General features: G+C 41.2%; 1 protein-coding gene and 1 long non-coding RNA gene across 2 annotated transcripts in view; one reads left to right on the top strand and one right to left on the bottom strand.

The window, feature by feature from the left end:
- LOC310633973 overlaps positions 1–22,014 on the top strand; it is a 44,300-nt gene that overhangs the window by 10,390 nt on the left and 11,896 nt on the right. The window lies entirely within an intron of this gene.
- CTSL (cathepsin L) overlaps positions 1–22,014 on the bottom strand; it is a 52,081-nt gene that overhangs the window by 24,338 nt on the left and 5,729 nt on the right. The gene's annotated exons all lie outside the window — the stretch shown is intronic.

The raw sequence follows: 22,014 nt of genomic DNA, 5'->3' as shown, positions 1-22,014 counted from the left end.
GGTAATTAAAAACCAAAATACAAAAGTTAAAAAACCAAGTTTAAAAAAATTAAATTTATCCCTGTATAAATAAAACCCCAGTTAAAATAAAATTAATCCTCAGCCTAGGCCAGAGAGCTCGAAGAGCCAGGTCTTCAGGTCCCGGCGGAATGAATGGAGGTCGGGGGCAGTCCTCGGCTCCACTGGCAGCTGGTTCCAAAGGGCAGGCGCCCCCACTGAGAAGGCCCTATCCCTGGGTGTTACCCGCCGGCAATCTCTTACCGGTGGCACCCTGAGAAGACCCTCCCTGTGGGAGCGCACTGGACGAAGGGAACTTGATGCTGGCAGCAGGTGTTCCCTCAGATATCCCGGACCCAAGCCATGTAGGGCTTTATAGGTCATCACCAGCACCTTGAATTTCACCCGGAGGGCAACCGGAAGCCAATGCAGCTCGCGGAGTAGAGGTGTTACATGGGAGTATCGGGAGACCCCCATCACAACTCTCGCGGCCGCATTCTGCACCAGCTGAAGCCTCCGAGTGGTCCTCAAGGGCAGCCCCATGTAGAGAGCGTTGCAGTAGTCCAAACGGGAGGTCACGAGCGCATGAGTGACTGTGCGTAGGGCATCTCGGTCCAGATAGGGTCGCAACTGGCGCACCAGGCGAACCTGGGCAAAAGCCCCCCTGGTCACGGCTCCTAAATGGTCTTCAAAATTGAGTCGTGAATCCAGGAGGATGCCCAAGTTGCGAGCCCTATCAACGGGGGGTAACACCTCACCCCCCATCGTTAGAGATGGAATAGTCTGGTTGACCCGATATGCCGATATGCACAGCCACTCAGTCTTGGCGGGATTGAGACGAAGCCTGTTTCTCCCCATCCAGACCTGGACCGCCTCCAGGCACCGGGATATCACGGCGAGGGCATTGCTGGGTTGGTTCGAAGTGGAAAGAAAAAGTTGGGTATCATCAGCGTACAGATGATACCCCACCCCGAAACCACGAATGATCTCACCCAGTGGCTTCATATAGATGTTGAACAGGAGGGGCGAGAGAACCGACCCCTGAGGAACTCCATATTGGATGACTGCTGTCATATGTCCCCTCACTCTTCACTTTTAAGCCAAACACACCTAGTTCTTTTGAATGTTCTTCATAGGATTTAGCTTTCAGATCCCTTATCTTTGTTGCTCTTCTCTGCACTCTCTCCAGGGCCTCAGCATCTTTTTCCTATTGTGATCAGAACTGGACAGTGTTCCAAATGCGGCCACACCAGTGTAGGACAGAGTGATACTTTCACTTCCTGTGATTTTGTTGCTATACCATATTTTCCAGCGTATAAGATGACTTTTTAACCCATGAAAATCATCTCAAAAGTTGGGGGGTCGTCTTATACACCCAGTCGTCTTATACACCGGAAAATCAGCGAGCCCGGGAAGGCACGCCCTCCCCTCTCACTGTGGAGGAAGCAGGGCAGGCTGGCATCTGGCAGGAGCCGGCAGGGCAGTCCTGCGCACGTGCGCGCTCCCCGGCTGTTAAGGAGCACTCCTTAGCAGCCGGGGAGTGCGCGCGTGTGCAGGACTGCCCTGACGGCTCCCGCCCAACACTCTTCCCTCTTGAGGCAGCATCGCTCCCCGGCTCCTAAGGAGTCCTCGGGGATGCTGCCTCAAGAGGGAAGAGCGTCGGGCGGGAGCCGTCAGGGCAGTCCTGCACATGCGCGCACTCCCCGGCTGCTAAGGAGTGCTCCTCAACAGCCGGGGAGAGTGCGCGTGTGCAGGACTGCCCTGCCGGCTCCCGCCAGACGCCAGCCTGCCCTGCTTCCTCCACAGTGAGAGGGGAGGGCGTGCCTTCCCGGGCTCACTGATTTTCCGGCGTATAAGACAAAAAATCTTGAAAATCATCTCAAAAGTTGGGGGGTCATCTTATACGCCCAGTCGTCTTATACACCGGAAAATACGGTAACTCTTTTCATGCAGCCTAGGACTGCGTTGGCTTTTTTGGCAGCTGCAGCACACTGCTTACTCGTACTAAGAAGTGGTCTCCTGGGACACCTAGATCTATTGGGCCAGATGCTATATATCCTGTACCTGTGTATCTGTTTTTTTTCCTTCCCATGTGCAAGACCTTGCTTTTCTCACCAATAAACTGTATCTTCTTGGATGCATATAATATAATAATATTTAGACTACATTTCCGGAATGTCCATGAAGTAACCAAAAATTGACTTTCACTGAAAAGAGTCTTTGCTTTTCAAGCTTTGTCACATGACAAAATCATCTTTGTCATTATGTCACCCTGTAAGTATTCTGGGAGTACAATTCCCTATAGCACAGTGAAAGGCTTGGAATTCTGGGATTTCAATCCCATAAAAAAATAAAGAGTGCCAGATTGGGAAACTATCCTGAGAACTTGGGAAGTGTCCTGAGAATAATGAACCAATGATGTGGCAACATTAAAACAAGCATTCAGGTTCTGTTCCATTGGTCATTATTGTCCTGAGTATCCAAGATGCCATAGTGTCCAGCAATCCTGTATGGGCAGCAGCTTAAAATTTGGAAATAGAATCAATATGTAGAAAGCAATTGTGATAAAAGAGGCTTAGATGTTACTATATAATTACAGATGTGTTGTGCTTTGGATCCAAACATGAAGGTGATTAGAGCAGGTGTACACACTATATCTTTGGCACCCCTTAAGGAAATTGTCCCAGAAAACACAGATCTGAGGAAGATGGGGGAATCTGTGGAGGATGGTGGTGGAATCAAAATGGCCCTGAAATTGAATTGTGACACTCTGAACAGATACTCCAGGATCTGAGTTAGGGAGTTTTTCCTATTGCCTGGTGCGTGCACAAGAAAGAAGACAGCAAAAATGGAGGAATCAATTATTTTCTTACAATTTCCTCATTGAAAGAAAATCATGTGCAATGGATCAGAAGAGATATAAATTACGTGGTAATAGACTCTTCTGTCCCTAATGAGGAGCTATCCTTTTTGTACTGATTCAGGAAAATATCCACTGATTTCTGTGGGGCTCACCTTCACATTGCACTTTAAATATTTATTTTAAAGTCCCAGGGAATCACTCATCACTTTTGACAATCTTTAATTTTCAATCTCAGCACAAAACAAATATAAACCAGGATGGGTGTTTTACAGAAAAAAAGGCACACAGAGATATTCCTTCTATGATGTCTGGTTCCTGTTCAAGTTGAGCTTGATTGTGCCAGCCATGCAGCTTTTTCTGGGCAACCTTGCAGTAGTTTGTTGTTTCTCAGCTATTATCTCATTTCATTTCATTTTTAATTTCTTAGTTAGTGCCCCTCCCCAAAATATAAGGAAAAAAAATGAAGGTTCACTCAAACCCTTTAAAATACTTTTGGCCTGGATGATTGAACCTTCATTCATTTTTTTTTCATTCTTTGAATACCCCTCCTGAAAAAATAATTGCATTTTTGTCTATTGAAGAGACTTTCTAAAGCTTTGGTCAGCAATTTGAATTGCTAAGAGGTCCCTAGAAATTAAATCTTGGTTGTGGTACTGATACTGCCCTCAATGAAGACACAGAATTGTGTGTGCAAGAACATCTAGGGTTAGGTTGACTGTTGATAATATACTGGAAGATAACTATTTTTCTAGGAAGTCTTTGTCCTAAAAAACAAACATAAGTTGTTTCATGAAACGACAGAAGCAGTGATACTGTAAACAGAGCAGAACCAATAATGGGTTTTTGACAAATGTAGAGGGAACAAGCTAAGACATTAAGCTTGGCGTGAGAGGAAAACTGTAAAATAATCTCAAGCATCATATGTGAAATATCACATTGTACGCCTACTTGAGCTTGTATTTTAGTTATTAAACACACAGTGATCTTTTGTATTGTTCTTAAGAAAGAATAAAATTATCTTAATTTTAATCTTGGTAAAAAGATTAAGAGATTGAGACAAGATAGTATTTGCTTCCTTATTTTATACTGTATATATATATAATTTGCAGGAATATATATTGCAGGAAGCTGGACAGGAATAAGATGAGTGTGATTTCAGTATTAGAGAAGAAGTATTATTAACTTATAGTATGCTGATGAACTACCCTGATAGCTGAAAATAGTTTCTGCCTTTTAGAATCAACTGTCAAGAGCAGGGGTCTTCAAACTTGGCCCTTTTATGACTTGTGGACTTCAACTCCCAGAATTCCTCAACCAGGCATGCTGGCTGAGGAATTCTGGGAGTTGAAGTCTACAAGTCATAAAAGGGCCAAGTTTGAAGTCCCCTGGTCAAGAGCAAAGGAACCAGGAGTCAAGAAATATATCACAGACTAGCACTTAGTAGAGTAGCCATGAAGGCATTGGAAAATACATTTAGATTTTAGATGATTCAGATGTTGGGCTGTGCCTGTAGCCACAAAGATCAGAATCATACAGACATGGTTTTCTCTGTAAGTTATTATAGAAGTGAAAGTTGGACTTCAAAGAAGCAATACAGATATTTTGGAATTTTGGTGTTGGAGAAGACTCCTGAATATACCATAGATAGTCAAGAACAGGGCTTTTTTTGTCATAGAACGCTCAGAAAGGAGTTCCGGCACCTTTTTTGGATGGAACCTTGTAGGATAGGCAAGGTGGGTTGTATGACATGTATGAGTTCTGGCACCTTTTTCTTTTACAAAAAACACTGGTCAAGAAAATAATAAAATGGATTAGTGAACAATTAAACCAAGCATTTTCATTTAGGCACACATAACCAGGTTCAAATTATCATACTTCGGACACATATGAAGATCTCTCTGGAAATATATACAGTATATTGTTCTTAGTTGCGAAGTCGTGTCCGGCCCATCGCGACCCCCATGGACAACGTTCCTCCAGGCCTTCCTGTCCTCTTCATGTCCTCATTATATATATATAATGCTGGCAAAGCTGGAAAGAGAAGATGATGACTAGCAACATGGAGGATGGATTCAATTATTGTGGGATTGAATGCACTGTTGGAAAATGTGAAGAGGCAGATCTTTCTGGGAAAACCTATCTACCGTATATGTTAGCTAAGAGACAATGCAAAGTTGACGGCACATCTTCATAAAAAGACCAAGAAGCAATTAGAGTCACTTAATTGAGATAAGTGAATTAACAATAAACTTACATAAACTTATTACGTTTAATAATCTACAGAACTAAATAACTCCACATTATAACCTCCAACTCGAGGCTCTAACCTTGAATAACTTGAGGACAGTATGGAATGTAGTTGTTACAGAAAAAATTGATCTGTATTATAATGCTTAAGATGGGTGGGAAATCCATGGGCAATGGATGATATGCCAGCCCAGCATCTATTTTGTGCTTCCCTCCCCAAATCATATAATACAACTGAACTTTTCTGATAATGAAATGGGATATCTTTTTTCATGAAAATGCAAAACACTTACCCTCTAACTCTCCAAAGCCAACTAAAGTGGGGCTGAAAATACTCAGTTCTGATTCCAAGGCATTCTTTCTGAAACCTGACTTCAGTTTATCATATTTATCTCCTGACATTTTCTATTCATTCAAACCTCAGCTGTTTCGACAAATGTATTTTCATGGTTCAAATTTAGTTTGGTATTTCTAATGAATAATAATGATAATAATTAAACGTACTGATATTTGCGATCTGTCAAATTGCTGAAAATGGAACTCCTGCTGAAGGTTAAATGTTGCCTGAGTAGGAGATCTGCATTAAAAACTCCACAAATTATAAATGCCTTTTTCTGCAGAAATGCATCACTTGTGATTAGTGTTAACAGTGAGTAGAAGGAGGCAGCTAATTCTGTCAAGTGTGAATATAGCTTTTACAATTGAATTATGGGATATAATTGTAACTAGTTAATGTAGCCCTACATTGACATTGCTGTACATGTTGAAATGTAACTGGTTTTTTTTTTAAAAAAATACCTTATCTTTTGGAGTTGTCCTTCATATGGGAAAAGACATTCTAGTATGTCTGAAAAGCTTTCCTCTTTTCTTATCTCCCACTGTTCCAGTCACAAGTTTGGACAAGCAGCAAAACAACATAGTGATGTAACTGAATGCTCAAATTCCATAGTCCAGTTTTTGGGGGTGTTTGTGTGAAGAGGTGTTTTTTAGAGTCTGCTTAGAAGTAAAGGGATTTATCCTCTTTTGCAACTTGGACTCAAAAGCAAAAAGTGATTTGGAGCACATGTGGATGACTGCACCATTTTAACTCAGTGTGCTCCACAATGCTATTTCATCTTTTAATTTGGATTGCTGCACAGCCATAAAGTAAAGTAATTATTTGCACAAGTACATTTACAAAACCCATGATGAAAAGCTAAACCATGGGTCCCGAACCCCCGGTCCGTGGACCAGTACCAGGCTGCAGCATGCCAGCAACCGGTCCTCACAAACAAGGAAAGCCCCATGCACAGGTTGCAGGCAGCACACAAAATCATGCCCCCTCTGGTCTGTGGAAAAATCTCTCTCCATGTAACGGTCCCTGGTGCCCAAAAGGTTGGGGACCTCTGAGCTAAACTATATCCATTAGAAAAAAATAACTTGACTATTAATTCACCTCCCAGTAGCATGTGTTCTAGGAACCATCGGATGTGTAACAGATAACTGTTTCTCTGTGACCTCTTCTGTCAAGTGACTGGGGTCAAGAAAGACAAGCAAGTTGCTTTCTTGAATGTTTGTCACATTGTTCAGATCTTTGCTCTTGCAAAATCTTTATTTTTACTCTTTCCACATCACATGTTTATACCTTTACCTCACAGTGTCCTCCCTTTGTTTAGTCAGCTAGTCATTTATCTCTCTAACCAGTTTATAAGAGATAAATTCAGCATTTTATTTTCCAGTAAATAAATGATATGATAATATTTTTAGCTGTTTCTTTCCAGTCACCACTCCCATACAAAGAATTCCCTATAGGCATTTGCTTTTGATGTTTTTGTTTGATCCTAGAAGTATTCTGGAAGTAGATGAAAAGGAATATAAAACATAAATGTTCTCTCAACAACATATATATACTATATAGCAATTTTGCTAATTTTAAAGACTTTGACTAACTTTTAGTGTCTTAAAAAATCTCATTAAAAACTTTAATAATTATAGAATATTATCTTCCTTTATTAAAGATGTCTGATAATTTATTCTGACTTCTAGTCCTTTGAGAGATCTATTTTAGTATCTTAGATATAAGTTTAAGAAGTTGACTTTCCCAAACCTTGAACGTCTAGAGTAGGGGTCCCGAAACCCTTTATTTATTGACCCTCAAATATTTATTATATGAAATGAGACTACTAATAGATAGTCTCATTGACTTTGGGGGTTTGATATTGACCATTTTGGGGAACCCTACTGTCACGTTTTGGAATAGAAATGAATCTGGAGTTTCCCATATTCTTGGTCTCTTCTCACTTTTTTGAAATAAATGGATTATTTTACATTAATAAAACATAGATAGCCTAGGAAATTCTTAGAAAATATGAAGAGGAGTGGCCTATTGTCCTGGGACTGGGGAAAGGGGCTCTCAGCTTATTTAGGGGCATTGTCCCCAGTTGTGCCTCTTATATTAGCTATTTGAATCCTCCTGTCTTTCCCCCTAACATAGCAGACTGAATATTCATAATATATTTTCAAAATTCCAGACTTGATCACAGGCTCCCTAACACCAGGCTTCTCTGCATTAATTTTTTTTGGTAAACTTTTTGTTGTGCAAAAAATAATTTTGTAACAGACAGACACGCAAAAGAGGAAGCTTATCAGGCAGCTGCAAAGAACATAAAGATTGCAGGTGCTAATTTATACAGCCTTTCTTAGATTGCTCTAGGTGCTGACTTGGGCTGCAAAAATGCCAACAATTTCAGAAAACTCCCAACTCTTCTTGTCATTTAGGGGCCGTCTGAATGTTTGCACGTTGGCTATGGTGGCTCAAGTGCAGATGGACAACTCCAGGGCTTCTGTTATCTCTTCTTCTGGTACTTTACCTAAAAGTGGACTTAGCTCAGCCTTTCCTTTGGAGGGTGAACTAACAAATAATCTTCCTATGCAAATAGAAGGCTGACCTTTACAAAGACTCAGGGCAGACGTGAGGGAAAATCAGGAAATTACAAGCTTCCAAAATAGGTAATAAGTACTAGATTGCACGGAAACCTCTGGTCTTGGCATATTTTGGGTTGCCAGATATCTGAACCAGCAAAGGAGGACACGGCCATTTGGAAAGGAAGACAAGCTAAAGATTTAATTCTCTTGGCATCCGTAACAAAAAGTACTATAAAGTGAAAAACTGAAAAAAGGAAGAAAAGAAAGAAAAAGGCCTACGTATATATGAATTTTTTATTTTATTTTATTACATTTATATCCCGCCCTTCTCCGAAGACTCAGGGCGGCTTACAAGCTTAGCAAATTATTTCTTCCAGCATCAGAAAGACTGGTTTTTGAATCACGGTATTTTCCCAAAACATCTTTATTTTCAAGAACATATGCTAGTGAGAATACAGAACGTGCTTTCCAAATTTCACCATCATGTGATCTACAGACCACGGCAATCCTAGATTTGAAGAGGCTGGATTGAAGCCGATTGCTGGAATCAGAAAATGGATTACTAGACTGCTGAATCTGCTGACAGACAAGAGAAGGAAAGCAGCAAACACAATACAGAAGAGTTTAAATGACTACCGTTGGGAAAGTAATCCAAAATATTACAAAGATACACTCAAAAATCCAGACCAGATTTGATTTTATGGCTTTGCCTGCTGGACGGAGAACACAAGGATAAAAGGGGGAACATGTCTTCCTTTAGCCAGAGGTCTGATAACCCTACACATATAGAACTCCAGCAGTTGAATTTTTATTGTATTTACACAAGTCATCTTGGTATTAAAACGGGAAGCTAATTTCGAAAGAATGTTTTCCATACTTGCTTTCTCTACATTTTGGCTGGTTTTTTTTAAATTTGTTTTTGACAAAGCTGAAAGCTAAGCAAACCACATGACAGATAATGTAAAATCATTATTTATCTCTAAGCGTATTTAACCAGCTGGGCTTTTTCTCTTTCACAAAGTCTGGTTAAACTAACTTTGGTTAATATTATGGTATTCCAAGATGTCCATGTGCCAACTTTTTGCATCATGCCATATTTTTAACCACGTTAAGTTAGAAATGATTATTTCAATGTATTCAGAAACAAAGTACTGTAAATTTCTCCGAATACAAATAAAAGCAACAAGCAAACAGCCATTCCAGACATATTTTGCAAGTTCTGTCTAAGGAAGGAAGCAATAATTAGGCAATAAGCAAATACACAAGATTTCTCCGATCAAGTCAAGAAACTCCATTCCATGCACCGATGAAGGGAGCTGTAGTGTACAAAAGCTTCTATCTTTCAGTAAAATGTATTCATTTGAAAAGATGCTCTCGGACTCTTTCTGATATATGGCTTTGAGAAAAATGTCAAGACAAATACTGTAGCTTAATAGAATGTGGAAAATGATAAGCATTCAGATGTTGCTATGACAGCCTGAATGACCATGCAGAGCGAAGCACACTGCCTATTTTAGATTTCTCTGCAGAAGAGGTTTTTAGAGTCCAGTTGCTCTAGAAGTCTTTGAGATGGAAGAAGTACCTCATGGAGCACACATATATATATCCATAGGGAATTTGGGGCACAGGAAGAAACACAGTAGATTTCTTGGATCCTTCTTAGCAATACGCAAATGCAACCGTATATTCAGAGACGGCTTAATTACAGTCAGGTCTGGGTTTGGAGATGCATGTTCCATCCGGACTGAAATCTGTACTTGCTCCAATTCCACTAATTAAAAGTAGCAGGGAAAAAAAAAGATGCAAATACCAGCTATGACCATGCAATTGAACCCTGCCACTTTCCTATGTGCTTTGCATGCAAGTCTAGCCACTATCTTCATGGTTTTGAAAGACACGCATGCATGTCCCTCAGCTGGGCAAATGAAATCAAATCCAGAGCTCTAGAGTTTTTTTTGCTTTTCTTCAGAATTTACCATTTCATTTAAATTCAAAAGATCTTCAGCTAGCAATACCTTTTGAGATACAAGCATCTGAAGAGAGAAGATTAGAGTCTGGCCCTTTGCGAAGGGATACTAAAGCATTTAAGTACCCCTGAGCCTTTACATGGAATGAGTACTGTGTTTCCCTGAAAATAAGTCCCTACCCTGAACTAAGACCTACCCTGATTTTTTTTGGGGGGGGGGCTGTTATAATCCATACCCAAAAATAAGCCCTAGTTAGGACCCTGGCCACTCCATCCCACCTCACTGCCACAATGGGGCAGGAGGCCGTGTGGCACATCATGGGTGCGGGGAGCGTGGGGCAGCTCCACCCCCTCCCCCACTTGCCTTGCCTTGTAGTGGCGGCAGTGGCGTGATGTGCCGCGTAGTCTCCTGCGAGCAGCCTCAAAAGTGGACCAGCAGTCATGTGGGCTGCTGGACAGGGCTGTTGGTGCCACCGCCGCGAGGCAAGGCAGGTGTCATGAAAAATATAAGACACTCCCAAATTAAGACCTAATGCCTCTTTTGGGAGCAAAAATAATATAAGACAGGGTCTTACTTTCAGGGAAACACAGTAGCAAAGCATGACTTTTTCATAGAACATTAGGTCATCTCCTTTAACATAGTATTCTCCCTCCAATATTATAGATCCTCCCAGACTTTGATGATATCAGTTGTTCTACCAGATGTTCCAGGCTGGAGATTTACTTTAAAAAAACAGAGAGAGATTAGCATACTTACCTATCCAACAGGTTAGCCAAGTTTCATGTTTTTTGCCTGTGCCAATCATTGACTAGTTTTGGAAGACTCTGAAAAAATCTTATGGCTATTGGGTTTTAATACAAAAATTTGACACACAGACACACCCCAATCACGCACATACTCACATACGTAGGTACAAGTAGTTCTCAACCTATGACCATAACTGAGCCCAAAATTTCTGTTGCTAAGTGAAACATTTGTTAAGTGAATTTTGCCCCATTTTACAACTTTTTTTTGCCACATCTGTTAAGTGAATCACTGCAGTTGTTAAGTTAGTAACACAGCTGTTAAGTGATTCTGGCTTCCTCATTGACTTTGCTTATCAGAAGGTTGCAAAAGGGGATAACATGACTCCGGAACACTGCAACCGTCATAAATATGAACCAATTGCCAAGCATCTGAATTTTGATCATGTGACCATGGGGATGCTGCCATGTAAGTGTGAAAAAGGTCATAAGTCACTTTTTTCAGTGATGTAACTGAACGGTCATTAAATGAACAGTTGTAAGTCAAGGACTGTGTATATGTGTACTTCTAAAACATTTTTGTTGGCCAAATTACAATAATATATGTCTATGTTTCATTTCTTTTGCCAAAATCCCAGTGGACTTTTTAAGGAAGAAGGTATGTGCATAAAGCAAGATGGTAAGCAGTGGATTTTTGTTAGATAAAGGTAGAATATTTGGAGGCATCCATGGCTGGCTTCATTGCAATAGTTTCAGAGGAAGGTGGGAAAGCGCGGGGAAAAAGGATGCTACCTCAGGGAAAATATTTTGCCAGCATTATGGCCTGATCGTCATTTCCATCCAGCCTGTTGAAAGAAATGCAGCTTTTGGGCAAGGTCGGAAGGTGTGGATCCTACTGAGTCACTGAAGCAGATGCTAGCGTGAGTGGCAGTTCTTAAACCCGAATGAGTAATAGCCCTTGTAACCAGCTGCTGTCAAGAAACTCAGCCAACTTAGTAAACAGTTTTATCTGTGGCATCCTTTTGTTGCTGATACTGTATTTCTTTTTTTGTCTTCAAGAAAAGGCCAGGGTGAGACTGTGTGGCATGTGACTTGCAACACATTTATTCAGCAGCTTATGACTTTCTCTCAACATCTTCCCCTCACCCAATAAATTCCAAAGTAGGATTAACCTGGTTACTTACTGCAGCCCATGGCATGCTAGGTCCTCACAAAGTGAAGTAATCTAAGATAAGGTAAAGGTAAAGGTAAAGGTTCCCCCGCACATGCGTGCTAGTCATTTCCAACTCTAGGGGCCGGTGCTCATCTCTGTTTCAAAGCTGAAGAGCCAGCGCTTGTCTGAGGACGTCTCTGTGGTCATGTGGCCGGCATGACTGGACGCCAAAGGCACATGGAACGCTGTTACCTTCCCAACGTAGTGGTCCCTATTTTTTTATTTGCATTTTTATGTGCTTTTGAACTGCAAGGTTGGCAGAAGCTGTTACGCGGCACTCGGGATTCGACCCACCAAACTGCCGACCTTCTGATCGACAAGCTCAGCGTCCTAACCCACTGAGCCACCACGACCCTCTGAGCCACCACGTCTAAGATATTTAGAGTCAAATGTTAAAAGCAAAAAGCAGACAATACCCGATCTACACTTTCTGAAGAAGACCAGCATAGAAAGTGGAAACCACATTTAATTAAGTCAGAATGAGACTTGTTTGATTTTTTTAGTGTCCAATGGGAATTGAAGGTTTACCTGCCAGGGATGGTTTAATGGATTCTTGAGTAGAGGATTGGACAAGGTTATCTATAAAGTCTGTTCCATCTCATACATTTGACTAGAGATATCCAATATTCAAATCTGAAGGAGGAAAAAGTGCATTTGGTTTTGGACACAACTGAATGGATCCCAAAATCATCAGCTGTTGGCATCTACTGAAAAAAAGCCTTTTCTTTTCCTGGGGGTCTCATAATTTATTTATTTAAAACAATTATATTGCCAACCATCTTATTCCAAATTGGGTGTCTTCTAATTGCCGACATGCTCAGGAAAATATGCATTTTAGGGGAGGTATTGAGGGGAAGGGGTGACAGCAAGCATGCTACGAAATATTGGCAGTACCTTTGGTCTGAAGCTGAATATTTAATGCTTCTGTATTTTGTGATTCTGGGTGGAAGCACAAACCTTGATCTCAAAAAAAATGAAACAGGGAAGACTGGAAGGGAAATAATTATAAGTTATTTAATCACAGGAGATCCAAGTTACTAAAAGCTGCTGTTTTTTCAATCATATGTATAAAAATGAGGTTTTAGGGGGAAGGAGAGGCCCTAGATAGAATGAAATCCTCCCAAGGTCCAGCTTGTCAGGAAACCTTTCAAATAATTTCAATCTAGTTATATACTTTGGAAGGTTAAGTAGAGGAAGTGCTTCCTTAGGACTTGCGTCAAAGGCATTTAATAGGAGCAGCAGATTGTTTCTAATTTAGCACCACACCTAGATAATAATGGATTGAGGGTTAATTCATTCCTATTAATAGGTTATCAGCTCCAAACTGGTTAGTAAGGTTGTTGTTGCAGTTATGTTGATGAAAAGCCTGTACCATACATATGCATTATCTAATAATATTACAAATGGCCTTTAGGGAGAAAGGAGATTTAAGATACAGATGTGGTAGAGTTACATATTTGGAAAAAAGGAGTAGCTAGAAGACGTGATTGTTTTTAACTAACCTGTTCATGTCCCATGGTGGAAGATGTATCCATGTAGGTGTTTACATCTTGCCTTTTCTTTGAAAATCCAAGTTTGTTTACCCAGATTGTTTCATCACGACTGTAACGTTGGATCGTAAAGACAACAACTGGCCCAAAGGCATCATGGTCTAATGGCATCTTGAAGCTGGATCTTTGGCTAATGTGATGGGATCTAGAATCTAAAAATCAACCCATGCTGCAATATCTATACATGTAAGATACTAAGACATGGTGTGTTCTTAGCTTGGCTCCCACTAGCCTGTTTTCTTCTGAAATGTTCCTTTTAAAATGTTTGCTTCTATCCTGTTAAAAATGGTTGTGGAGATCATATACCAATGTATGATGCCATAGATATTAAACTTGTTTGTCATTAACAATGGTCATGGTTAGCTTAGATCTGCTAAATGTCTATACCTGTAACATAACTTTTCACTTTAAATAAAGTGTGTTAAGGGTAAACACAATATTGTGAAAGAAAATTGATTTTCTCTTCCGTAAGGAACAGCAAAAGCTATATAGGAGGAGCATAATGTAAGAGAAAAAGTTTAACTCTTGATTTGAGGAGCTCAATTTCCAAATTGCATATTCCAACTATTATTAAATAAAATCAAGGCACATTAAATACTTTTATGTACTTACTCATACAAGATCCAATTTGGTCTAGTGATCAAGGCACCAGGAAAGAAAGTGGGAGGCAGTGAGTTCAAGTTCCACTTTCATCATGAAATCCAGCTGGATGACTTTGGGCCAGTCACACTCTCTCAGCACAACCCACCTCACAAAGTTGTTGTTTGTGGGGGAAATAGGAGGAAGGTGGGTTTTGAGTTTTTGTAAAAGTAATGAAGGCAAGATACAAATAAACAAATAAAAGAAGAAAACACAAAGAAGTCTTGACGAATGAGCGCATACATCAATCAGATTTGCATTTGCAGATTTTGCAAAGAGCAGAAAATATATGTGTTATGTACTGGGCTCTTGTGAAACACCACGTGGGTTGCTGGAGCAGCTAACGGCTCTCCAGCAACCCAGACTTTAAGTCTCCTGTGGAGCAATTGGCTATCTCCAGGCGGCAATGTTTGATTCAAAACCTATTGGCTGCCACCTAGGGGCTAGACTATATATTGCGGCTACTTGCAGACATTTCCCCAGTACAGTTCCAGCATGAAATAAACAATGAGTTATCCTGTACTCAGCTTCGCGCCTTCATTCCTGCACCAAAGAACCCACTATTTAACAGTGGCAATGAAGGTGGGATCCTTCTTCACTGATTAAAGAGCTGAAGTCTTCGAGGGAAAGGCAGCACACGCTGGAGGGAAGAGGCATTCCCCCCCTCTCTGAAGGTCGGCTAGCATCTATGATAGTGACCTCGTGCTCAGGGAACTCCCTGAGTCTGAAGCAGGATCTGGAAGAACACAGGAACCAGATAGAAAGAATACCGAAGGTTGGCAAATTGCGAGAATTCGACGTGAAACACCCGGAGGAATGGCCATCATATCTATCGCAAGTAGAAAACTACCTCAGAGCCAATCAGATTGCAGAAGGACTGAAGGCTGCAACGCTACTCTGTGTGTGTGGCCCTGCTACCTTTGATTTAGCCGAGAACCTTTTCGCGCCAACACCAATCGAAGCAGTCTCTTACGCAGATCTCAAAAAGAGGCTAACTGGGCACTTCCAGCTCAAGATGTCTGAGATGGCTTGGCGGTTCAAGTTTGACCAAAGAGTGCAGCTTCCCAGGGAGTCAGCATCGGAGTTCATAGTGGGCCTAAGGCAGGCCGCATGCCTATGCAAGTTTTCAAATTTAGAGGAGTGACTACGAGACTGGCTCGTCTGCGGCCTACGGGACAGAACGCTTCAGCAGAGACTATTCGCTAGGTCAAATTTAACCTTTTCCGAAGCGCAAGATGAGGTGATGACTGATGAAGCTGCCGGGGGCGCCGTTCAAACTGTACATCCCACCAATTCGACAAAGTTAGAAGAAACGGTCCACTGTGAGGACGCCAAACACACCGAAGAACTGTTCAAGGAAGAAGAACCTGAAATCAACTGACTCCAAAAGCAACCCAACGTGCCACACCGCAATGGCCAGCTGCAAGAGGACAATTACAAGGCAGTTCTCTTACCAAGATGTAAGGGGTGTGGCGGCAACCATTTTTGCACCAACTGCAGATTTCGTTCAGCCACGTGTAGAGCTTGCGGAAGGACAGGCCACATCACGGTGGTTTGCAGAGCCCGACAAAGAGACCGGCCACCCAAACACCCATTGGAAGAAGCGACTAGGAGAGGTACTGGGGATCGGGGTCCAGTTAGTGTGGGATTCTTCAGAAGCCATAGAAGTGTATGCTGCACCAGGGCTCAATGCCCCCTCAAACCCAAACTTAAGCTCATGGTAGAGCTACAAGGAGTTGCATGTAAGATGGAATTGGACTCTGGCTCTGCAGTCTCAATCATTTCTCAAGACACGTTTAACTTTGTGTGTAGGCCCAGTAACAATTGGGCCAAACTAAGACCCTCAGATATAATCCTAACGGATTTTCAAAACACGCATGTTAAAGTTAAGGGAGAAGCCACCTTGTTGGTTAGGTTTAAAGGGTTTTGGGGGCACCTGGATGTAATAGTAGTAGGGGGCCAGAGAATGAGTCTCATTGGACTCAATTGGTTTGATGCCTTAGGTATTCAGATTATTGGCATAAACCGGACACAAACTGCAGACCTCATGTCAGTGTGCAAGGAATATGCGGATGTTTTTGATTCAACCCTTGGAACATACACAGGCCCACCTATCTCATTTAAGCTTGATCCCAACGTAGTTCCAATCAGGGTTAAACCTCGTAGGGTCCCCTTTGCCCTAAAACATAAAATTGATTCTGAAATTGATAAGCTTGTAGAGCAGGGCGTGTTACAGCCTGTTGATGGTGGGGAGTGGGAAACTCCTATAGTCACCCCACTTAAAGCCAATGGGGAAGTTCGCATTTGCGCTGACTATAAATGCACACTAAATAAAGCCCTCAAGCAACACGCTTATCCGGTCCCAGTGGTCAACCATATTTTAGCCTCCTTGCAAGGGGGTACTATTTTTGCTAAACTTGATTTAGCACAGGCCTATCAGCAATTGCTGGTTGATGAGGCCACAGCCGCGGCTCAGATGATTGTGACTCACAGGGGGGCTTTCAAAGTTAAATGCTTACAGTTTGGAGTCAGTGTTGCACCGGGTATTTTTCAGGGAATCATGGAGCGTACACTCAAGGGTATTCAGGGCGTCTGCCCTTATTTTGATGGTGTTCTTATTGCAGGGGAATCCCTGTGTTGGCCAGTAGGCTCAAGGCTCTGTTGCAGAGGCTTCGCGAAGCAGGCCTCAAATTAAAAAAGAACAAGTGTAGTATTGGGGTTTCTTCAACAGAATTCCTGGGTTTCTGAATTGATGCTAATAGCATTCACCCTGCTGATTCTAAAGTGAAGGCCATTAAAATGGTTCCTAGGCCCAAATCCAAAGGAGAGCTACAAGCATTCTTGGGCCTCCTAAACTTCTATCACACATTTCTACCTCATAAGGCTGCAATAGCAGAGCCCCTCCACAGACTGCTGGATAAGAAAGCTCCATGGAAATGGACTAACTTACATGAAAAAAGTTTCCAGGAATTAAAAGCACTATTGTCAGAAAAGTCCACTGTAACTCACTACAAAGAGTCTAAACCTGTATGTCTTGCATGTGATGCATCTCCCTATGGCGTGGGGGCAGTTTTAAGTCACATAGAAAAAAATGGGAAACAGGTTCCAATAGTGTTTTACTCAAGGACATTGTCTTCTGCTGAGCGCAACTATGCTCAGATTGACAAAGAGGCCCTAGCCATCATTGCTGGAATAAAAAAATTCCATGACTATTTATATGGTACGGATTTCATGGTCTACACTGACCACAAACCTCTGTTGGGACTTTTCACAATGGACAAACAAACCCCCCACTTACTATCTCCAAGAATGTTGAGATGGTCTATCTTCCTATCTGCGCACACACCTCCTCCCGAACGGACAATGGCGCCGCGTTTGGAAAGCTGCCAGATCCCCAGCAACCTCCAGGTGAAAATCCTCCATTTTCCCTCTCACAGCCCTCCCTTAAAAATTCCGTTCCCAGAGAGGCCCCGGGCTTTTAAAAGCCACCGGGGCCCGGCCGCTGCAGGTGAGGACCAGCTTCCTGGCTCGCTCCCTCTCTTTTCTGCAGGCATTATTTGCTTGAAACTGTTTAAGTTTATTGCTCAAATGATGTTTCTAATTAGCGCTTCGGACCGGGTCCCTCTATTTTTGAGGGAGGGGAGAGGGAGGAGAAACTTATTGTAAAAAAAAATAGAGGGAAAAGACTCCACGGGAAGCAATTCCTGCTTTACAAAAGCCACTAGTGCCAAGAACAGATTTGCATTTACAGATTTTGCAAAGAGCAGAAAATATATGTGTTATGTACTGGGCTCTTGTGAAACACCACGTGGGTTGCTGGAGCAGCTAACGACTCTCCAGCAACCCAGACTTTAAGTCTCCTGTGCTGCAATTGGCTATCTCCAGGCGGCAATGGTTGATTCAAGCCTATTGGCTGCCACCTAGGGGCTAGACTGTACATTGCAGCTTGTTGCAGGCATTTCCCCAGTACAGTTCCAACACGAAATAAACAATGAGTTATCCTGTACTCAGCTTCGCGCCTTCATTCCTGCACCAAAGAACCCGCTATTTAACAATATGTGTTTTTTCTTGCCTGTAAGAATCCGGATACTTCTTTGTGCATTACACATAACATTGAACAATTGGCAATGTTAATGGTAGAGGGTGTGGGATAGCCCTCCCTTAGAATAATTAGCCTACAGTCAGCGTGACCAGGTGTTGATGGGCATCGTAAACTAAGCCATTCAGACAGCTTGCTGGGGGTAAGAGTTAGGAAACACATTGAACATGCTAAATTGTAGCTCATACAGGTAGTCCTCGACTTACGACCACAATTGAGCCCAAAAATTATGTTACTAAATGAAACATTTGTTAAGTGAGTTTTGCCCCATTTCACCATCTTTCCTGCCACAATTGTTAATTGAATCATTGAAGTTAAGTTAGTAACCTGGTTGTTAAGTGAATCTGGTTTCCCCATTGACTTTGCTTGTCAGGTTACAAAAGATGATCACGTAACCCTAGGACACCGCAACCGTCATAAATATGAATCAGTTGCCAGGTGTCTGAATTTTGATCACATGAGCATGGAGAAGTTGCAATAGTCATAAATGTGAAAAATGGGTCATGTCACTTTTTTCAATGCTGTTGTAACTTTGAATGGTCACTAAATGAATAAGTCGAGGGCTATCTGTATTTAAAACTATTCCAATCTTTGTCTCCAAAGTCTTTTATTTTCACATTGCTGGATCAGCTAAAAGTGGCAAAGTATTATTTCTCATATGTCAAAAGATTCTGTCTGTATATTCTGATGATAATATTTATTAAAAGTGAATAAGTATTTGAGTATAGGTCTTACCCTTTTCTGCTCAGACTGCATAGAATTTCTTCCTTGTTTTTCTTTCTGACTTCTCCCTACTAATTTGCTTTAATTTTATGATGGCCTTTAATATAATGGGCATGAATTTGTTAATGTATTTATATTCTAAATTTTGTCTCTGAAGGAATTTTGATGGACTGGATCGGTTTAGCAGCTTTACTGTATTGAAGCTGGGAGGCTTTTAGAACCTGGGAAAATATTTAGCAGGCTTAAGTTTGAAATTTCAACAAATACAGATTGTATCCTATCTCCCTGAATTGAGAAATGCTTTAACATTTGTTATCACTTAGCAGTGTTAAAAAATGGGATTAGATGGTAGTATTGCACTTGGATTGTAAACATTTTTGAAGTCAAAATTTAAATTCTCTTGGATTCCATTAAATACTTAGATGGCATTTAAATAGCCAGAAATTTGGAGTTGGCTATGCAGATAAGATTATATAGAATCTTCGACAAAAGCAAGGCTCAGATTGACCGTATTTAGTCTTTATGTTGCAACATACTCTCTTCAGTGATTCAGCAGAGTGCAAGGGCACAATAATTCACATAGGATGCAAATTAAATGACACAACATGAGGAAATAAGGAAATCAATACACTGACAGCAAATCGTCATATGTCAGAATTCAATTGCTCAACAAATTTTCCTAGGAACACACTTTTGAGGAGTCTTGTGGCAGAGGTTTTTAAAGGAGAATATGGGATTATTAAATGAGAATACCAATTTACTGGCAGAAGTCACTATTTGCTGACACAAGATTATGGAAGGTGGATAGCAGGATATTATACTGAGATGACCAACTGTTATTATTTAATTTTGCTCAATTGTGTGCAAAGGTTGTGGTATCACTGGTGAGATCTCATGTTTCAATAAATCCCTAAGTTTGCAATGATAGCGAATATCTGTAGCTCAGGTGTAGGATGAGGGCGAAGGTTCATTCTCCGAGCTTGTGGGTTGTTTTCCGAACATTTTGTTACCAGGCAAAGTAACATCTTTAGCAGAGTTTACGGGATGTCTATGTCAGTGCTCTTCTGTTTATAAAGGCTTCGGGTGTGGGTGTGTCAAGTGAGGATCTAGTGATGGGTCAGGTCATGGGTCACTGACACCAAACAGCATCAGTTCAATTGGAGCAACACAAAAATAATTGGCCACACTACCACTGGCCATGCTTGGAGTTCATCAAAGTCTGGCATTCCACAAGCAATTCCATCTACATTGACCTATAACCAGCTTACAAACCCCTCTGAATCCAAATCAACCGCACAGCCAGAGACAGCACCGACCCTCAACCAACCCAAGCAAGGCCCCTCCCCCACCAGTTCACCTTCCAATGACCCTGATCTGATGTAACCTCCCCATCACAAGCCTCTCACTGATGACTCACACCTGACCCATCACCAGACCCTCACTTGACGCACCCACACCTGAAGCCCTTATCAACAGAAGAGCACTGACACAGACATCTCCTAAACTCCACTGAAGATATTACCTAGCCTGGTAATGAAACGTTTGGAAACCAACCCACTAGCTCAGAGAATGAACCTTCACCCTCAAATTCCCGTCAAGAGAAGTTGACGCAACCTTCGCATGATACATTTAAACACGTTTCAGATTTGAGTTCATATTTCCTATGTGTATGTAGTTGCTTACAGAATTCAGAATACGGCAGATGGAAAAATTAAGTCAATATTTTCTAACACGTTCTCTGGAGGAAGTAATAGTTCATGGGAAATGGATGCTGCTTAATCTTTCTATTCCAGCTTTTGATTTTTTTCCCTTTTTTCAGGACTCTTCCAGAGCAGATCTGTTCTTACGACTCTCTGTGTATATAGTGTGTCTGTGATCTACCCCAGGATTTTCAGTAATATTTAAGTCTGTGAAGGTCATTTCAAAAGCCTTTTTCCCCTCTATAAATACATTATGATTGGTTTGAAAATATGTCCCAGACACCATGTCCCCCTGAACTCTAAGCTTTTAAAATTTCAACCTCCCACCCTGAACACAATTGAAAATGAGAACAAAATCTCAAACATATGGTATATTCAAGGAGACCTAAGAATAATTCTGAGGTAGAATTATTATGCAAGAAGAAAAACATTTCCCAAAACAACAACCATAACTTGCCACAGGAAACATTTTGCAAGCAGTTCTTTCTGCCAAGTAGGTATTATGAAGTACTGAAAGGATGTTCAAATCCTTTCCTATGCAGTTTATATGCAAAATGTATAAACAACTGCAGATAGATAATATACATTCAAATCTGCAGCACAATGGGATACTTAACTCTGTACCATGTAGAAACTGTGTTAGCTTCCATTCACTTGAGGATTCATAGAAATATACAATTTGTGCATACAACTGTAGTAGGGTTGAAATCTAATGAAGTCTTTTACACTGTATCATATCTTTCCTTCAAGGAGCCCAGAATAGGATTTTGCATTACAATCTCAACCTCTCATTCTCATCCAGCAGTTAAAAAGGTGAAAACATTATTAAGCTCCAAATAAGCAAGGTAGATTTAGAGGGATAGACACTTATAACAAAGATTTTCTTATGAAGCACATTCAGTATGAATTATATTAATTTACAATAGTGAATCAGGTCTTCAAATTTTCTGAATTAAAAAAAAAAATCTACAAATGGGTGCTTTGGACTCTTGTGTCCTATCCCCTGGTCATACTTCTCTTCCATGTGATTAGGTTGCTAAAATGTCACAGTGTGCAAAAACATTGCACATTACACCATGAAAACTCTGAACAGTACAAACAAACTGCTATATCAACAAAATCAGCTCCCTGTACTCATTTTCCTTTTGGGGCATTTCTCAAAGTCAGTTGGGAAAACTAAATCTGAAATTTCATTTTCAGTCATGCTCTTGTTTCCTGAGAGGGCATTCTAAAGAAATGCATGGATTTCCAGAAAACATTGCAGACTACAGGAACCATTGGCGCTTCAGTTGGAGATACAGACCACACAGACTCATCCCCAACAGCCTGTGCCTGTCTTCAACAGTGAAGGGACACAGGGCAGAAGACA

This window comes from Vipera ursinii (genome assembly GCF_947247035.1).
Source record: "Vipera ursinii genome assembly, chromosome: 2".
Taxonomy (NCBI): Eukaryota; Metazoa; Chordata; class Lepidosauria; order Squamata; family Viperidae; genus Vipera; species Vipera ursinii.
The sequence above is the reverse complement of the archived record's forward strand: the minus strand, read 5'-3'. Positions and strand labels throughout refer to the sequence as shown.